Source organism: Pinus tabuliformis, chromosome 8, assembly GCF_031772625.1.
Source record: "Pinus tabuliformis cultivar Carrire ecotype Pingquan chromosome 8, CPIR1, whole genome shotgun sequence".
Taxonomy (NCBI): Eukaryota; Viridiplantae; Streptophyta; class Pinopsida; order Pinales; family Pinaceae; genus Pinus; species Pinus tabuliformis.
This window is the reverse complement of record NC_142294.1, coordinates 2,052,441,273-2,052,462,946: the sequence shown is the minus strand read 5'-3', so window position 1 is coordinate 2,052,462,946 and position 21,674 is coordinate 2,052,441,273.

Genomic DNA, 21,674 nt, shown 5'->3' with positions numbered 1-21,674 from the left:
AAGTTAGTCATTTGCATAGTTTTGAGTGTTTTATTAAAAAAATATAAAAATCTCTTTTGAAAAAAGTTTGTTCTTTGTAGTGATTGAATGCTTTGAAACGAAAAAGGGAATTTTTTGTGAAATAACTAGTTGTCTCGTTTTGAGTGATTTGGAAAGGAAAAAGCTCTTCTTTTAATTTGTTTAATTGAGAAAGATTTGTGTTTACAAAGTATTTTCATTCTCAAGCTCTTTCTTAGTTTAGAAGTTCATCGAAGAGAAAAAGATTGTTTAGATCATCTTAGGTGCATTTTTAGTGATTTTGAGTCGAGTCTTCATACCATGAGTTTCATCTCCGCACCTTTGGACTTAAACAAAAACCACTAAAATTAACGCTTAAAGTAAAATTCACCTAGTAACATTTTTATTTCTAGGGCTCTGATACACCAACTTAGCTTAGGCTAGTGTCTTGGAGTAGGAGAGTAATTAACTCTCCAAGACAGTAAAAACAAACAAGTAGATGTATCTTGTGGTAGGGAATAAATCCAATTTTTGCATTTATGCTCTGGGAAAGCTCCTCTTAAAGGAGAAGCACGAGATCGTGTCCGAACTAGTGTGGGAATCAATCCTTCCTCATTGGGAACGACGCCAGATATTCACGTATTAAAAACGGTAAACCTCGGATTAACCATTGTCGAGGAGCCTGGGGTCACTTGTTGGTAAACCTTGGATTATGTCAAGGAGCCTTCAAGGGGATTGAGCTTGCTACTCTGCCCTTGCGTGCGTATCGGATCGTAGACTGTTCCCCCGGGTGTATTTGTCTCAGTTGGTAACCTTAGTGGCCATATTCTTTAGGACTCCTCCTGAGGTGACAATGGTGGGAAGATCCCACTATATCTGGAGCAGACATCAGCTAGACTCACTTGGATTTTCTGGGGGGTTCACTTCACTTGAGACGGTTAAGTAGAGGAACTTGTGCTAGTCTATTCATTAAGCAGGTTGCCAGGGTAACTGTTCCAACCACCATTTCTATATTGAACTCTGCGATGTTCGATTTCATCACCAACTAGTGTTTCCAGTCCAGAAAGTTACTGTTTGTGTGTGTTTGATCTCCTAGATTCTTTATGCGTGTGATTCAAATTTGTTTGCTTCTTTAGATACTTTAGGTGCTTTTCATTGAGATTTTACTTTGTTTGCGTGTGAAGTAGTTAAAAGTATTTAACTGTGGCTGAATTACCAAGACAGTCCCGTAGACTTTGGGGCCAGTCTCCTGAGTTTGTAAACGTGGCTGAGTTACTGAGGAGGTCTCATAGACTTTGGGGCCAACCTCCTGAGAAAGTACCGAGCCAGCTTGAAGGCTTGAAAGTCCTCGTAACTCCTAGAGACAGCAGAGTTGGGTCACTTGAGGAAGGAGAATCTTCTTTGATAGTACATCCTGATTTTCAACCGTTAGTAGCAGATTATAATCCACAGTCAGTGTCTGTCTCCGAAATCGCTGGTAGCTTTTCATCTACTAGTGATATAGGTGAAGAACCCGAAATATCCGAGCCTGAAAGTGAATTTGCTGCTACTCCGACATCGGGGTTTGTTTCTCCAACTTTCAGTGGTCCTGGTTCACCTAGGGTAGAAAGAGTAATCACCCAAGATCTTCCTTCTCGACTTATTGCTATTAAAGAACTTGCTCCGGAAGAAGAAGTAGGCATCCCTATCCCTAAAAATCAACCTGTTATTGAACTAAGGGAGCGTGAATCAATTTTTTACAGTCCACCTAGGAGTAGTTCTTGGTATCTTTCTTTGACTAATTTTCTAGAAAACTCAGGGTTAAGTTTTTCACCACCTCGTGCTCCTTATCACCCAACACCTAGAGGTTTTTATACTCCCGTCAATATGGCAGGACAGTCATCCATGTTTACTCAATCGCTCGAATCTCTTTTGTACGGTGGTCCTTCTGTTCCCTCAGGGTATCAGTCACTTTCTGGTACTTTTTCAGGAGCATCTCCTCAACCCATTGAGCAAGGGTTATTAACTGGAAACAATGGTACTAAGCCGTTGAGCGTAGAAGACATTCTTATGATGTCAGGTTCTATTCCCAATCCTCAACCTCAAGGTGGCCAGTTACCGCCTGGGGGGCAGCCTCAATTAACGCCTGGGGGACAACCTCAAGGTACACAATTTGCATCTGGGGGGCAACCTCAAGGACAGTACATACCTATGGGACAGTAAGTTCCTCAAGGTCAACCCCAGACTCAATATGTACCCCAAGGTCAACCCAGTATCAATTTATACCTCAAGGTCAACCCCAGTATCAGTATGTGCCTCAAGGGTATCAACCCCAAGGTCAATACTCGAACCAAGGTTTCCAACCACCCCAAGGTCAAACGTTTGTTCAAGGAACGGGAAGTGTACCTTTCAATTATCAATCCTACCCTAAACTCGGTTATGGTCCTCAGTATTCTCAACCAGTTATGGGTCAGTACCCCGAAATGAATATAGTGTGGGATCCATCGCAAACCCAACATATGTTGCAGCCAAGTGTACAGTTGTCATCTAAAACTGGACAACCCTTAGTTTCTAATACACCCGAGCAACCAGTCCAGTCTAACATTCAAACTTCTGTACCTTCGGTAGTTTCTCAGCCTGGGCCTAGTACACCTCGTACTCTACCTCAAACGACTGCTACAACAACTGCAACATCTGTTCAATCTACCCCACCTACTTCTGGAGTATCGACAGCTCCGGTTTCTACTGTTCCTATATCTACTCCTCAGACATCTTTACCACCGTCTGGATCTACGATTCAAACTTCGGTTCAAATGCCTGTAGGACAACCTGGTTTAAGTACGGTTGTCACAAGTCAGCCACAATTCACCTATCAACCGTACCAGGGACAGTACCAATTCGGTCCTACTGTCTAGCAGCCAGTCTATCAGTATCAACTGTATCCTGGGTATACTTATCAACAACCTCAACAACCCCAGTATGGTCTGGTTAATCCTGGTTTTTCGGGAGGATACAATATACCGAACGCGATTCCTATTCCTAGTTATCCTGGATATCCTCCTCCTGGAGCTGGTCTCATGACCCAGATTTTTAGGGATCCTAATCGACAATTACCGTTTATCACAACTTTGGACTTACCTGACTTGTCACGCCTAACGAACGATCCCATTAATTATCTTCCGTTTTGGCCGCCAATGCCGAATAAGTTGCCCAGTGACATTCCCAAGTTCGAGGGTAAATCATGAGAGGACCCGTCGAACCATGTGATGACTTACCACCTCTGGTGTGCGTCTAACTCCATCACAGATGATTCAATTCGTCTTAGACTTTTCCAGCGCACTCTAATTGGTCCCGCGACCAAGTGGTACATTGAGCTACCGCGAGGCACTTTTTATAATTTTACTTAGTTAGCTACCTCGTTTTTAACTCATTTTCAGTTGCCAGTCCGATATGACAATGGCACAGAATTGTTAACTTCTCTTAAACAATCGACATCCACTTACATTTCTGATCATATTCATGAGTGGAAACGTCGACGACGTTTAGTGAAGGTATTTATTCTGGATCAGATCTTGGCTAAGTGGTTTGTAAAATCTTTGTTGCCAAAGATCACTGAAGATGTTGCTAAAGCCGGAGTTGTTACTAAGGAGCAAGTAATTGCTCAAGCATAGTACCTTGACTTGGTCTATACTCAATCGGGTACGTTACACGAAAAAATCCCCGATCTTCCCAAGCAAAATCAAATCACTGCAGCTACTTCGGGATCTCATGCCACCGATGGTATGATTGGCACGGTTAACACTAAAAGTAAGAAGAACTCTTCCAAGAATTCTTCGCTTATCATAACCTTGCCTGATTCCCCAACAGGAGATTCTTCTGCAGAGATTTCCGCCGATATTCACGTTGTAGAGTCATCTAAAGCCAAATCAAAATCCGGTGGGAAGAAGAAAGGAAAGAAGAAGAATAAAACAGACAAAAGTTCAAAGGAGAAACTTGAAAAGGTGGAATCCAATGATGAAAAGCGCAAACCTCGTTATCCTTGTCTCATTTGTGACGATGAACATTTTACAAGAGACTGCCCTCATCGTGCAGAGGTTGCGAAGATTGTCAAAGGTTCCCAAACTCCTGTTGTTTTGAAGGATCCTTTTCCGGCTCAAGACAGTAAGATGATAGGTTCATCCTCGAGTGCCAATGAAGAACCCATACTGATGATGTCCCATGTTAGGATTGCGACTCGATCGCAAGATTATGGTAGTAAGAGTCCTGTTGATGGTAAAGAAGCAGAATCTTCTCATTCTAATCCATCGACCTCAGCTCCCGGTTCCAATCCACTACAGATCGAGAAACCTAATCCAAACTTGGTAATCAAACCGCCCGCCAAGGGTATACTTCGAAATTCAGCTTTCAATCCACATGCGAGAGCGGCTCAGAATTATAACATTGTTGAGTATTTAGCTGTTTCACCCTCAGCAATGTTGGCTTTGGAAGTGCTGCAATTATGCCCAGCACAACGTAAATTACTTTTGTCGGCTATAGGAGCTATTGATGTTCAGGACCCGAACCTAATAATTTTCGATCTAGAAAATAGTACACCGCGTTTGCCTCATCAAATGGCTTTCCATATTCCAGTGATAGTAAAAAACAAGCCTATTCATCGGACTGTAATTGATGAGGGAGCCTCAACGTGTTGGAGATCGCTTGGTTCTCCTTCGCTAAATCAATCCCCGACGATTCTAAAGGCCTTTGATGGCCGTGGGTTTCATCCTTTTGGCATTCTACAGGATTTACCTATAGGGGTTGAAGGAAAAACCATTAGTCTAGATGTGGAGGTGGTTGATGCCCCTCTAGATTACAACCTTCTCTTGGGTCGAAGTTGGTCTTACGCTATGACAGCGGTCGTTTCATCGGTCTTTCGAGTAATAAAGTTTCCACACAATGGAAAGATCGTAACAATAGACCAGCTGGCTTACTTTTCATCCGACCCAGCCTCTTTGGAGAGTATTCAACATGTTGGTAAAACAACTATCGCATATAAGGATGTTGGAGTAGGATTAGTTAAAGATGTCGGTTTACTGGGAACTTTTCCCTTTCCTCTGATCAACGCATCATCTTCATTTGCAACCATTCATATGATTACATCAGACACCATTTTTTATGATGATCCTTGGATCATTCCTTCTGAATCTGAGATAGACTCATTTGGTAATTCCATGCCTTTGAGTCCATATGAAATTTCCTATGAAGTCGTGCAGTCTTTTGCCAACCCATTTTCAACCGAAAATGACTTAATGAATGTGGTCCGTGAGGAATCACTTTTCACATCAACCTCGGATTTAATCACGTTTTCTGAACTTGTTCACTCTGACGAGCAAATTCGTGAAATCCTATGTGTAGATGATTTACCATACAAAGATCTCCATCACAGATCTTCGTTTTTACCTGAGGATGATCGTTTTGAAAATGATTTCTCATCAATTTTTACAACTGAATATGTCAAGGAACCTCAGAATCCAATGAAACATCCTGATTCAGAGTTAAATTTGGGAAACATCTCTCGAACTATTCCTATTGACATTTCGGTTAAGCCCAGAATTGTTGAGAACATTCATATAGGTGCCTCGTGTACAAATGATGAAATCCAATTATATAAGGCCCTATTTCAAGAATTCTGTGACATGTTTGCCTGGTCCTATGAGGAAATGCCAGGAATTGATCCCGCAATTGTTGTTCATGAAATCAAGACTTACCCGGATGCTAAACCCGTCTGGCAACTTTTGCGTCAGATTCACCCACGAAAAGCTGCTGCAATTAAAGCAGAAGTTGAAAAATTATTGAAAGCAGGTTTCATTTATCTGATCCCGTTAACGGATTGGGTATCGAATATTGTTCCAGTTAAAAAAAAGTAGGGAACAATAAGAATATGCATCGACTATAGGAATATTCATCGACCCTGTCCAAAGGACAATTACCCAACTCCCTATATCGATCAAATCATTGATGATTGTGCCAGCAACAAAATATTTTCCTTTATGGATGGCTTTTCTGGATACAATCAAATCAATATTCTACCTGCCGATCAACCAAAAACGGCTTTCATTTGTCCATGGGGGACATTTTCTTATTGCAAACTACCTTTTGGGCTTAAGAATGCCGGAGAAACTTTTCAAAGGGCGATGTCTTATGCGTTTCATGTCGTCAAACACATTGTGCAGCCGTATCTCGATGACTTGCCTGCTCATTCCTTACATCGAACTGATCACCTCGTCCATTTACGAGCAATGTTTATGAGGTGTAGGTATTATCGGATTCGTTTGAACCCACACAAATGTGTCTTCTGTATAGAAACGGGTCTATTACTAGGATTTGTAGTTTCAAAAGCCGACATTCATGTTGATCCCTCGAAGGTCGAAGCTATCATCAAATTGCCTCCTCCTTCGAGTCTTCGCCAAATCCAAAGTTTGCAGGGGAAAGCAAACTTTTTACGACGATTCATTCCTAACTACGCCGAGGTTACAAAGGGTTTTACCTGGTTGTTGAAACATAATACTCCATTCTATTGGGACGAGATAGCTCAGAAATCTTTTGATGCACTCAAACACGCGTTGACCCATGCACTGTTGTTGCATCCTCCCAACTACAACCAGGATTACTTCTTGTATCTCGCCGCCTCTCATTCCACCATTAGAATGGTCTTAGTTCAGGAAGATGAATCAGGAACTGAACATGTGATATATTACCTTAGTTGAACTTTAAATCCAACTGAGCTAAAATACTCACATGTGGAGAAATTGGCATTGGCAGCCGTTCAAGCTGTCCAACGTTTTCGTCACTACATTCTACTACGCAAAACTACGATAATTTCGGATTGCAACCCTATGATCTACATTTTGACCAAGCAATTTCTAGGGGGCAAGTACTCTAAATGGATCTTTATCCTACGGGAGTTCAACTTGGAATTTGAGAAATCCAAGTATAAGAAATCTTTAGTTTTTGCGGAGTTAATGTGTGACTTCCCGCGTGCTGACACGGAAACTGTGGCGGAGGAGCCCATTGCGGACGAATCCTTGTTTCTAATCAGCACTTTAGATCCGTGGTATGTGGATATCATAGTTTATCTCCAGACCCAATCCTTTCGGCCAGAAATTTCATGGTCAGAACGTCGAAAGATTCGTTTCCAGTACCAACAATTCAGGATTATTGGAGATACTCTTTATCGCCGTGGGGCTGATTCTGTTTTTCGACATTACTTAAATCACGAGGAAGCTGAAAGGGTTCTAAATGACTGCCACTCTAGAGCGTGTGGCGGTCATATGTCTGGGTATGCCACAGCCCAAAAGATATTGCGTGCTGGCTACTTCTGGCCGTCTTTGTTTAAAGATTGTATTACGGCGGTCCGAAAATGCCACAACTGCCAGATTTTTTATCGTAAGATGCGCGCTCCACCTGCTCCTCTCCACCCTATAATTGCCGTTGGTCCTTTTGCCAAATGGGGTATCGATTTTATTACATGTAACCCTCACTCAACCGGGGGGCATGCGTATATCATCCTTGCGGTAGATTATTTTACTAAGTGGGCCGAGGCGATGCCTACATTTGAAGCAGATGGCAAGACAACTACAATTTTTGCGTTCAATCATATAATTGCTAGGTTTGGTGTCCCGCAAGCGATAATCACTGATCATGGGCGCCATTTTCGAAACGTTATGATGATCGAACTTACAAGCCAGCTTGGTTTACGTCACGATAGTTCAACCCCTTATTATCCACAAGCGAATGGTCTGGTTGAGTCCATCAACAAAGTTTTAGTTATCATGATCCGACGAATCATTGGGATTCATCGGTCAAATTGGCACAACATGCTATTTTCAGCGCTTTGGGCGTACTGAACTTCAGTAAAAACATCAACAGGGTTCACTCCTTTCCAACTAGTCTATGGTTTGGAAGCTGTGTTACCTATTGAATGCGAAATCCCGTCACTGCAAATGGCCATCGAGTTACTTCCAGCCACTTCCGAAGAGGAGAAGCATTTGTTATACTTGGCTCAATTAGATGAGAATCGACGTGATGCTGCATTGGCGATCGAGACTCACGCAAAACGAATGAAAGCTCAGTATGATCGAAATGTGACCCCTCGAAATTTTTCGGAAGGAGATCTAGTCTTATTTTATGATCAAGCTAATGATAAATTAGGCGCTGGAAAATTCGTTCCTATGTGGCATGGTCCCTATGTTGTCAAGCGAAAGCTAGCCAAAGGGGCTTATGAATTGGTAGACTTTGACAGGGACTCTTTGGGTAAACCCAGAAATGGCCTTTACTTGAAGAGGTATTATGCTTAAAAGAATGGGTATGGAGATTTTTAGTTAGGATAGTTTTTCTTTCTAGCTGGTGTTCTTAGTTTAAATAGTGTGCTTAGCTTAGAGAGTGTTTTTTCATCATTATTCCTGCTTATCTTGGTTTTACTCTTGATATTTCAGATGCGATGCCTCTCCAAACATACATTGGTTTCGCTGATGGTGCTTGTCGTAATACACGAAACATCTCTTCCGCAGCTTGGGTTATCTATTCCCCCTCTGACGAGCTAGTATCTATGCATGGGGTAAGCCTCGGTCAAAAAATGAACAACATTGCCGAGTATAGTGTAGTGATTGAGTTATTGTCTGAATCTATTTTATTTGGGATCCGGAGTTTGATAGTGAGGTTAGATTCTGAACTCGTTGTATTACAGCTTAATAGAGTGTATGCCATTAGAAATCCAGTGTTATTGAGATTAGTTTTGAGAGTGCGTCTCTTGGAACGTGAATTTGATTACATTGAATATCAGCATATTCCAAGGTCTTTAAATACATTAGCAGATGCAATTGCCTCTCGAATGTTAAATAGACATTTGCAATAATCATACATGTAAATTTAAAACCATTTCATAACATGATCTACAAGATAAGCTGGTAATAGCGATATATATATATATATATATATATATATATATATATATATATATATATATATATATATATATATATATATATATATATATATATATATATATATATATATATATATATATATATAGGAGTGTGTCAAAAAATACATCGTCCTCAATCATAGGTTGAAAAACACCTTATGATCGGCAAAAATGATAAGTACAAAAAACAAAAATGTCACATGTGTCCACAATAGGCGGTCATCCTATCACTGGTGATGATCTCTATAAGAAACCATTGCACGGGCCAGCTTGCAAAGGAACCTCCTAAAAGGTCCCGAGACTCCAATCACATAGCGCTGAAGTCGATGAGGAATGTCGTCTATAGTGGTCTCAGGAATATCTCCTGTCAAGCGCTCGAGATGACCCTCCAACTCGGCCAAAACCTCTGCTGATTCGTCCTGTGGGGCTGGCGCGGGTGCAACTGGTTGCCTCCTCTCATAAGGCTGGAGAGCGGCTGGTCACTGTGGACCCACATCTGCATTTGAAATTTTTATTATCAGTTTTGAGACGATGAAAAAATAACAAAAAATTAAAATAAAAAAATGTTGAAAAAGATTTTACCTGACTCGTCCCACTGCTCTCCTGGTGGAAGAACCATGTCTGGGTCACCACGAAAATCTATCCCAGCGTAAGGGAAGTCCTGAATAGAAAAGACCTGGTTTTCCAGCCATTGGAAATACTCAGGTTTGAATCGAGCAACCTCTATCCTCTCGTCCGGGTGACGGGCCATGACTGTGACCCATCGCATCAGTTTGGGCTCTCGAGGAAGCCCAGCTCCAACAGTAAGGTGTTGTGGGATCAGCATAGGAACCATATCCAGGCCAAAACTCACGACTAAAGCCCCATAACCAAAGGTCTTTAGTCGTCCGTTCTTGGCCCTAGTCAGTTGGCCTTTCACATTGGCCAACACGGCATCGCACCAATTGAAGATGGTGCCTCGAAAGCAATCAACTGCCATACGCATCTGGGATCCGGTGGCAATATGTAATGCGACAGCTCTGCAAAGTCTGGTGACAGTGAATGCAATCACCATGAGCTCAGGACGGGATATCGTCTTTATGTCTATCCCTTTGTCTCTAGCCTGGCTGTTGCAGTACTCTAGCCGTAGGCTATCGACAGACTGGCCACCTGTTCTAGTCCCGTGCAGAGTCAAGTCTTCGCCTCTCCTAGGAAAACCAGTCAAGAAATATATGTCTGCCAGCTCAATTTCGAGTTGGTGGCCGCTAATGAAGAAGCACTGGTCCTGTATGCTCCATCTGTCAACCAGCCACTGTAAGAAATCCACCTGAGCCCTCATGCCAGGAATGGCCCAGAATTTGTACAATCTGCACGCCCTCAAAGCATCAAGTGAAGGCTGATGATTCCATGCAGCAGCATCCACGTCCTCATGCTCTTGTTCACGCCAATCTAGCATGATGTACTCTCTGCATCAAGTATAAACACAAATTAAAATGCTAGAAAATATTTTGTGTGGTCCATTTTTGAGAATTTCTGGGTTAAAAACCCTTGCGGCGGGGACTGCACCCTCCAGGTTAGACACAGTGCGTGGGACCGCACTTTGTCTACACGGAAGGTGCGGACCCCAAGCTTTTTCCCAATGGAGAAAAAGTCGGGGTCCGCAAGCCCGCAATGGTAAACCTGCGGGCCCCCGCGTGCGGGTTTTGTGCCTAAAAACCCTCCCAAAAATGAAATGAAGGACTAAAACAAAAAACTAAACGGTTAAAAATGAAGAGTGGGATGATGTGGATTACCTGGAGAAGATGGCGTTCGATTCCGACGGTTGGATTTTCCGGAATCTTCACGGGACGTTTTCTGAGCAAAAGCACTATTTTCTTACCCAAACTCAAACAGTAAAAATGAATTGACAAAGGCCCTTTTTATAAGTTTTTTGAGTAAATAAATTGCCTTTCACTTTGAAAAGGTATTTTGCGACATTTTTATCCATTTCAAACAGGTATGAGTAATGTTTGTGTTTTGGTGCAGAATAAAGGATTATTCAGGCGAAATCTATCATTTTCAACGAAAAACCATGTTGAGTCATCTTTAAGCTCTTTTCTGAGTCCTAAAACATGAAAATATTGCCGAGTATTTCTTTTAAACTCGTTAAAACGGAATTAAAAGACGGTCCATTTACAGCTCTTTTCTGACCGTAAAAACATGAAAAGATTGCCAGATTTTTGTCGTTTCAAATTCGATATTGGTTATAAAACGACATGTCATTGATTGCTTTTTTACTTTTTCGGGTCAAGGGCACTAATAACAAAAAGTACTCCTTGGTCGTAAAAGATCAAGCAGTTCTCTCAAGTATTATTTTATACTTTTTCGGGCTTGGGAGACACAAATTTATGAAACAGGTCAACCCTGGAGTCTTCTTAAGTTTTTTCAGACTCTCTAAAATTGAAAAACGCCGAGTTTCTCCTATACTGGACTCGTTAAAATTTCATAGTAAAGGACCTATTCAATTACAAACAGGAACAAACCACTCCTTCTTAGGGTTCGAATTTAAACTAAGCTGGACTCATCCGAAGGATGAGCTTATAATCAAGAAAATGTTATCCTCCTCAAGCTTGTCAGAAATAAAGAGGTACTTGCCAGAGATGGTGGGGGAAAAGAGATAAAAATGAGCCTGTTTGTCATACTTTGTAACCACTCTTGTACACGACACTTTCATTCACCTAGGTTGGGAAATCCTTTGCCTAACACTTGATCAAACCACATTGAAAGTCTTCAGCCGGTTTCTGGGTATTAACTTTGGGTCAATTGTCACCAAACCATCTGTCGTATCGTTATGTGTTCAAGAGGTCACTGCCAATAAGCCATTCATCTGCAAAATATCTGTCATCCATCTTGACCATCCCTGAGTCATTCCTTGCAACTAAATTTCTTCAACTTGATCTATGATTTCGTGTTGTGGGCTTGCCTACGACGGATCGCTTTCTATCGACATCAGCTCATTATCTAGAAATATGATCTAGGAATCGTCAGTACCTTGAAGTCTGCATGCCTCAATGGCAGGTTTCTCGCCTTTGACGACAGTTTACATCATTGACTTTCGATCAAAGGATTCCGTGACATGTTCGACATCAACACATTTATTCGCATCTCATGGACTGTAATGGGTACTTTGAGAGCCATTGACATCACTGGTGGTTTCTCTCACACTTGTTAACAGTTTACATCATTGACTGGTAATCAAGTGGTTTCTACCATGTTTGACATCAACACATTCATTCGCATGGATAGAATCGTACTGTTTCGGGAAGTAGAAATGAAGACCCTGGATTTAGTTTCCACAATCCAGGCTGCGAGGAATTTTGTATTCATTATATAATGGACTATTCATAAACAGATGGCTGCGTCCATACTGTGTCCACATGAGTCTTTACTTGTGATGTTTTACAACATCACTCCTGTATCAGAGCAGTAGTTAGTTTTCTAGTCAGTTTTGATCTGAGTATGGGAATGCCTACCTCAGCAATGATATGATCTCATATATATATCTTGCATTGAATGTTTTACAGGTTCCAACCGGGCTCTCCACAAGATGATCCTCGAAATGATAAAGTACTTCACTCTTCCTAAATGATAAGAAATCCTCATCTACTACAGACTTCGCACTTTAGGGGGCAATCTGTTACACAAAAATATCGTCACCGTGATTATTTGCAGTCCGTATGTGTCTATCATCACTTGTACTGTCCTCCTAAGCAATTCTCAGACCTCAGCTCTTCAAATAAAGCTTTGGAAATGAGAGAAAGACATTAAAAATCAATGTAACTCTGGTTCCACACTTTCTCTCATGGTCACCCGCGGTCTCGCACCTTCTGTGTACAAAAACTGTGGACCTGCCCGCTCTGTCCCTAACGGTGTAGGTGCGGACCCTTGTGAAAGTCAAAAGGTGCAAGTTTTATCTTAAAAAAGTCACTTTGGGTTAATTCTATAGGTTTCTAGAAGGAATTTTGACGTGGATTGTTCGCTCTGAGGTGGTTCATGCATCCCAAAAGAGAAGGAGCTAATCCCTTGATGAGACGAGCTATCCCTTTGAAGGAGGGCTTTACCCCTTTGAAAGAGGACCTAGTAACCTCCCTCCATTGCACTATAAATATAGGCATTGGGCTGGTTGCTAGAGAGGTTAGAAGCTGAACATTTTTGAGGGTAAATGTTGGTGAAATCAAGACTTCCTAGTTGAGCTTAAGAGGAGAGATCACACATCTTTTTGGCTTCATTGAGAAGTGAGTGAAACTTGTCAAAGTAGAGGAGACTTCTTGCTGGACCCTGGGAGGAGCTTTTACAGCGTCAAGGGAAAGGTTTTAAAGTTCTTCTTCTTTTGAATTAATACAATCAAACTCATTTTTCTCAACAAGTATCTTATGTTATTTGTTTCATGGATTCCTTGACTTTCATGTTAAATATGTTTTATGCAATTGGCTTTACAGGTGTTATTTAATTGGTTTGCCTTGTTTGTGTTTCCAGATTCGCGAAAAGGAGCTCATTTGGATCGAAGGAGCGAGGGCATCCACAAGCTTGCGTTGGACCTAAGGTAGGCCCTAAAAACACTTGTTTTCTATTGTTTATCAAAGCATATTTAGAGAAAGATAGTGTCTGGTTGGTTTGCTTGTCATTAGGTCTTCTTTAGATTCTAGGAAGGTCTATCTTGTCCGCAAGATCGACTTATTCCGTGTGACACCCACTCTCTACATCGAAGAGAATTATGGTAAGATTCTCATTGTTGTCTTATATGTAGATGATTTAATTTTTACAGGCAGTGATGATTTCCTCATCACTGATTTCAAACAATTCATGAAGAATGAATTTGAAATGACTGACTTGGAGTTGTTAAGATATTTTTTGGGCATAGAAGTGAAGCAAACATAAAATGACATTTTTATCTCTCAAGAAAAGTATGTGGCAGACATTTTGGAGAGGTTTAAAATGTAAAACAAAAAAACCACACCAACTCCAACTGTCATGGGGCTGAAGTTGAGCAAAGAAAACTGCAGCAACAATGTCAATTCGACATTATAAAAAAGCATGATAGGCAACTTGATGTATTTGACTGCCACTAGGCTGGATATAATGTATGCAATAAGTTTGGTGTCGAGGTTCATAGAGACACCCAAGGAGACACATTGGCAAGTAGTGAAAAGGATTCTAAGATATGTCAATGGGACAAAACAATATGGTGTTTTGTACAAAACAACAAGTGATTTCAGGCTGGTTGGTTACGCTGACAGTGATTGGACAAGAAGTGTCAATGACAAAAAGAGCACGTCAGGATATGTTTTCCATTTGGGTTTTGACCCATTTCGTGGGCCTCCATGAAGAAGCTAATAGTGTCACTGTCAACAGTGGAAGTTGAATATGTTGCAACAACAACAACAATAGTGTGTCAAACAGTTTGGATGAGAAGGATGTTGAGGGATCTTCGTCATGACCAAGAGGGAACGACAACTATTTTCTGTGACAACATATCAACAATTGCATTGTCAAAGAATTCTATCTTTCACAACAGGACCAAGCATATTGATGCTAAATATCATTTTATCAGAGTTTATTAACAATGATGAAATTGTGTTGCAGCACTGCAGGTCACAAGAACAATTTGTTGATATTTTCACAAATCCATTGGCACGTGAATGTTTTGTTTTTCTCAAAAACTATTTGGGAATTGTCAATGGTGGAAATTGTGATTAAGGGGGAGTGTTGGAAATAATAATCCCAATCACCACAACAAACACCCTAATAGTAGCCATACTTGTCAGAAGTATTTTTGCAGGGTACGTCTCTGTTTGAAGATGGAAGGACTGAAGCTGGAACATAAGTACTCTGCAAAAGATTCTACAACACATCAAAGAATTGAAGGCATTTAATTTATTTTGGTAAATAGATATGGGAAAGCATTCATTCCACAATTATTGCCCACACTCAACAACAACAATGTATTAATTTTTTGCTCTGTCATGTATTAATGTAACATTGTATGTTGAGATAAATATGTATGTAAAAGTCATTTTTTATGTTAGAGTGAAAGAGAGTGAGTCTCTGAGGAGAACATCGTGGATCAAATTTTGGTGGGAAAGTGAAAACAAGTTACTGTGTTTTACTGTGTGTTATTCCGCGTGAAGTGTAAAACACTGTAAGCCTTGTTTTACTTGGTGAATGAGCCGTAGTCTAATATGAATGTATTTTCATGAATTAGAAATTAATACTAATTTTTTATTGTTGCTCCAATCTTACTCTGAGTTTTTTGTTGCCATGAGTGAATACTCATTTTTAAGACTCTGTATAGCTGCACGAAATCTAGCTATGCAAAATCAGCTTCGGGAAAATCGGCCCTCTTCCTCTCTGCATAAATTTTTCAACAGTGTTGGTGCCACTAGGGTTTCAGTCCCATGATCTGTAGAAGAAAGTAATAGTGTTAATCATGAGCAACACCATCATCATCATAATAGAATTAAAAGTGTTGGAATGTCTATGTCCAGAGATGATCGGCACAATACCAAACCTGTGATAGCTTTACAGGGATTAGATAGCTTCAACAGTGGACCAAGCCAACCACGGATTCTGATTCCAGAGTGGTTGCAATCATTATGATTATCACACTACTTTGTTTCATTTTCTACGACTGATTGTGTGCAATCCTCTCCGCATCTGCATGCCTCTATCTCCTTCCGAAGTTCAGAGAAGGTTTAGAAAGTATGACAAAAATGAATAGAAATAATGATATCATAATGGTGTATCTTCAATCGAATGAGTACAAGAAGAATATGATAATGGATGTATTTATGGATAGAATGCAAAAATGACAGTGCAATTCATGCATTATTTAAATATTTCAATTTTATATGAAGTAAAGAGTTTATAGAGTTAAGATTTTTCAGGATTTCTAGGTATGAATGAATTTTTTCTTTCAAACATTCATTACTTAAATTATGTCAAAGACGCCTAAGTTTCTAGTTAATTTATTTCTTGAAACTTTGTTTGGTTATTGATAACGAGGGGTGATCAGAATGAAACTTTTAATAAATCCATAGATGATAAGGTGTTTGGTTAGTGATATAGACAACTGATCAGAAAACTCTTGGTCATGGAGGAGGAAACGTGGCTGTAGGGAAAGACGAGCAATTTAATGGCATGGAAGAACATCTTTGAAACCTTCTATTTCAAGGAAACACTTGTGACTCCATAAGCACTTTCCCAATATAACCTTCTGTTTCGTTTGTATCCAAAAATAACACTTTCCTTCTTTAATTTTTTTTTATTGAAATTTTGGAAAATCAAAATTGATTGTAAAATAGACTAGTACAATCCCATTTATCAATGTGGTTGATATAAGCCTATGGGCTTATATGAAATATATTTACAACCACATTTATCAATGTGGTTGTTATACATGCATAGGCATATATCCACCATCCATCACATTAATAATTGTTAGGTGTATTTTATTAAAGGCTAACAATTTCTTAGTATATAAACAATAATATCCATATTAGTTTATACTTATATAATTATACTTATTATATTAACATTATTTTGTATATTAATATAATATTAATTATTACATAAAATTTTGTTAATATATTAATAATTGTATTTAAAACTATAATGTAATTCAAATATAACATACTAATAACATTTACCTACCATTATTAATATATATTTATTGTCACTATTATAAGTATTAAAAACCTAACAGATAAATATTATAAACCTAACCGACTAATAAACTGAGTTAAATATTATAAACCAAATAATTTAGTAATCCAATGGATAAATATTATAAACCTAAGGGATTATTAATATTGTAAACCCAAGGGACTAATAAACTAAATGGTTTAATATTATAAACCCTAGGAATTAGTAAACCGAAGGGATAAATATTATAAACCTATGGGCTATATATACACAAGGGATAAATATTTTAAACCTAAGGAATCAATAACCCCAAAGGATCAATATTAAAAAATGCAAGGATTAATAAACCCTAGGAATTAATATTTTTAAGTCAAGGGATAATAAACCTAAGCGATTAAGCTATAAATCCAAGGAATTGCTAATATTCTTTTTTTGGTCAAGTAAGAGTGGAGCCTTCAATTAACTGAAAAAAAGATTACATATGGTACACGTCTTTACAAGCGTAAAGACCAACAAAAAACAGACCCGCTGATGGTTAACAGTCAACAGGGTCAACAAAAACCAAAACCTTACACATAAAACCACTGTCCATTTTACAACCCGATATCCATTCGATAAGAACCCCAATGATCCAACAGTTCTTAAAGAAATCGCATCAAAAACTTACGCGACCCTTACCCGCTTTATGGAGCTAATAGAGAAAATAAACTAATGGTGTATAATTCTTCGGGTCCACACTTGGACTTAACCTCCGCCCATTTTGAAACCCAATATCCTTTCGACCAAGAACTCAAATGATCCTACGGTCCTTAATGATATTGCATGGGAAACATGCGTGACTCTTACCCACTTTACGAATCCGATAAGGATTATAAGCCATTGGTTTATAGAAATTTGGGTCCACTCTAAGACTTAACCTCCGATCACTTTTAAAACTTGTTATCCATTGGATCAAACCCATTTTGATTCGACGGTCCTCAATGATATCGGATCGGAAAATAGCGCGACATTTACCCGCTTTACGGAGCCAATAAAGATTATAAACCATTGATCTATAAATCTTCGGGTCCGCTTATAGACTTAACATCCGATAATTTTCAAACCTAATAGCCATTCGATAACGAAGGCCATCATTACTTATTTTTTGCGGCCCTTCAACTAGCGCGTTGTTTACCAAATACTCATGCCATATAGTTAGCTCTCACTTAAGCATTCATTGTGGGATCAATTATTAGTATTTACTGTGGCACTCTCCTACTTCCACTAGTCTTCCTCCTCCTCATTACTCATTATCTAGAAGTACTCGATATCTTTGGCCACCTGTAATTGAGAGTCATCCCAGAGTTTACCCGAGGGTGTCAAATCCTAATTGTACCTAATATAGCTTTCCTTACATAGCACTCCTTCATTCGCTAGATGATCAGCTAACATATTGGATTTTCTTCACACATAAATGAAGTAGACAATTCTCAGGGTTCGCAAGTGGGAATGAATATGCTGAAAGATCTGCGATAGCCTCCAATGTTTCGAAACTTTTCTAGGTGTCGTTCCATTACACATCTTCTTAGCAGCATTGATGACCAATTTGGAGTCAGCTTCAATGATTGCGTTGTGTAAATTTCACTTTATCAAGATTTCCAGTGATTGCTATAAGGCCATCAGCTCCGCCATGTTATTAGTGGCAGTCGCCAAATGACTATGGAAGATATCCTTTATGCACCCTTTCTCATCTCTTATGATATTGCCAAATCCAACCATCCTTGGGTTGCCCTTAGAAGCTCCATCTATATTGATTTTCAACAAACCATGAGTAGGAGGCTGCCAGATATCTTTACCAACAATTGTTTTGCTCACATGCTTGTCAGTGCCCTAGGGAACCAAAGAATGGAGACCCAACTATAGTAGTATGCGAGCATCTTGGGGCGAAGGAGGGTTCTCAGGAAGTTTCCACATAAGGGCTCCAACTGTATCTTTGAGCTGTCATAATATTTGGGTGATGATGTTCTAGGTCGAGCCCGTTTTGTTCTTGAAAATCCTTCCATTGCGTTCTTTCCAGACATCCCAAATAATAAAGCATGGAACCAGAGTCCAAGCTTTGTTGATGATTTCATTGTCTGAGAAATATTTCCTCCAATTCTTCAAAGTGTTGGTGATGTTGAGTCTGTCCCTCTTAGTTTGCCTGAAGAATGAGGCCACCCAATCCCACAAGGTAGAGGTGAATGGGCAAAGGTTGAGTAAGTGTTCCATCGTCTCCTCTTGTAAGCCACATAGATGGAATTTGGATGGGCCAACAAATTCCCTTTGCAGACTATTCTCCGATGTGAGAATTTTCTTTTGTTGAACTAACCACATAAACAACTTGATTTTTATCCATTGCGGGTTCTACCAAAGGTTCTTCCAAACCTGATCAAGGTTTTGATAATCAAAACCTAGGGCCATTCATTTAGATTCTTTGAGGTTAAAGGTGCCTTCGGTGTTTCTTCCCCATCTCATTTGGTTAGACGAGGATGACACCAAAATATTCCTCTGTTCCATGTCAAGAGTAAGAGAATCTGCCTGGGACTTCAATGGACTCTCTTCACTATAACCAAGATCCTTCCACATTCTCCATTTACCATTGCCCCTTACCTGATCCCAGAAGTCACTTACCAAAGTAAACCTTTGTTGTGAGTGTCATTCTTGATAGCGGTTAGTTCTTCTCTAAACAAATTTGGTTCCTGCTACCAGTTATCCTCCCAAAACCATGCAAGGTTCCCCACCGGATCTCCCAAAAACTATGTTGCTGGAAAATGGCTCTATTCTCCCAAGCAAGGTTCCAAATGTGGGAGCCCTTGATGAGCCCTGACATTCAGATATGATCCCTCTACTGCCAATTATTTTCATATTTCTGTTTCCAAAGCTTGGCCCAAGGTGTTGCCGATTCCTTGAGCCACCTCCACCAAAGTTTGGCTCTCGAAACTCTTCTGAGGGTTTTAGGGTCATGAATCCCCAAACAACCATGGGCCTTAGGTTTGTAGAGCTTATCCCAAGCTACCAAAGCCCACTTTCTTTTCTCTTCCCCTTTGCCCCAAAGAAAATCTCGTTGAATACTCCTAATTTGTTGCATGACTCCTTTAGGAGCAAGAAGAGCTGAAAACATGAAAATGGGTATAGCCTACAGGGCAGCCTTTGTAAGCACAAGATGCCCCACCAAATTCAAAGACCTGCAGGTCCACTTCCTGACTTTGTCCTAAAGTTTATTAGTTACCGGCTCCCACATTCCTGTGCTTAGAGGTTTTTTCTTAAGAGGCATTCCAAGGTACTTGGAAGGTAACTGATCCCTTTGAAACCTGAGAATTATGGTGAGGTTCCTCTAAATAGCAATGTTAGTGTTAAAAACGAAAACCTTTTATTTTTCAAGTCTTACCTCTGTACGGCGCCCAGAGAAAAGTAATTTAGGATTTGTTTGAAAGCCCTGGCTTCATTGACTGTGGTAATACCTTGCAACATTGTGTCATCTACAAATTGTTGATGAGTAGAAGCAGCACCATCTAGGGTAAGTTTCAAAGCCTGGATTCTTCCTTCAACATTTTCCATTTTGATCGCTCTGCCTAACCCTTCCATCATGAGAACAAAGAGGAAGGGGGAGAGCGGATCCCCTTGTCTGAGACCCCTAGAAGGCATAAAGGTTCTAGAGGGAGAGCCATTAAGCATAATGGAGAAGCTAGCCATGGATACAAGGGCCATAACCCATCTTATCCAGTTGTGGTTGAAGCCATAAGCTCTTAGCACTGCCCTTATGTAAGACCAGCTTAGCTTATCATAAGCTTTTGCAAGGTCAAGCTGCATGATCATACCAGCTTGCTTATTGCTCTTAAAAGAGTGTACCACCTCGTGAGCTTGTATTATGTTGTTGAGAATTTGTCTTCCTTCCACAAATCCAGTTTTCTCCTCTAATAAGAGAGCATGAAGAAGGGGCTTGATTCTATTAGTGATCACTTTGGATATAATTTTGTACACCACATTACATAAGGCTATGGGTCTGTATCTATCCAGTGTCATAGCTTTTTCCTGCTTTGGAATCAAAGCTATGAAAGAGGCATTAAGAGCCTTCAAAATAGTTTTAGATCTTCTAGAGTCCTCCACAACATCAAGGATATATCGTTTGACTATTTTCTAGCAAGCTTTGAAGAAGTCTACATTGAAACCATTAGGGCTAGGAGCTTTCCCATTTTGCATCTCATTGATAACTTCACTGACCTCCTCTTCAAACACTGGCCTGTTAAGATTGTGGTTGTCTTCCCTAGTTACAAGCTTAGGAATGAACTTTGTGAATTTGTTAATGAACCGAGATCTATCGACGAGAGGCTCCTCTGCTATGCTAAGGAAGTGTTGAACTAGGACATATTAAATTTCTTTATGAGAGATGAGCTCTTTCCCTTGAGAATATTTAAGTTTTGAAATTTTATAATGTGACCTGTGATCCAAGGTTGATGTATGAAAAAACTTTGTGTTTCTTTCTCATTCTCTAATCCACTACACCCTCGATTTATGTCTCCAAAAAATCTCCTCTTGCATGAACCAATCTTCCCATTCATTCTCAAGAGAGTCAGCCTGAATTTTCTGTTCCTCGGTAAAACCTTCTCTGATGATGATCTGATTAATCCCTTGGAGTTTCTACTCAACTTCTCTTTTGGCTTTGAAAACATTACCAAACTCTTTTTTATTCCAATCTTTAAACCTAGATTTGATGTGTTTAAGTCTCTATTGTAACATGAAAATTTTAGTGCCTTGAATGGGCATATCTTCCCTCCACCATTTTTCAATATTGTTGGTGAAGTTAGGGTGAGGGAGCCAGACATTTTCAAACCTAAAAGGTCTGTTCCTCTGTGTACCCATGAAAGTAGCTTCAAGCTGGATAGGCCAGTGGTCTGAGCCTCTAAAGGGAAGGATTAAAGCTGACATATCAAGGCCTGTGAGAAGGAGGTCCTCTGAGATTATGAATCTATCTAGTTTAGAGGTGACTTGAGAAGCCCCTCCCCTCTTATTGTTCCAAGTAAAAGTGCCATTTACTGTTTCAGTGTCCACTAGCCCCATG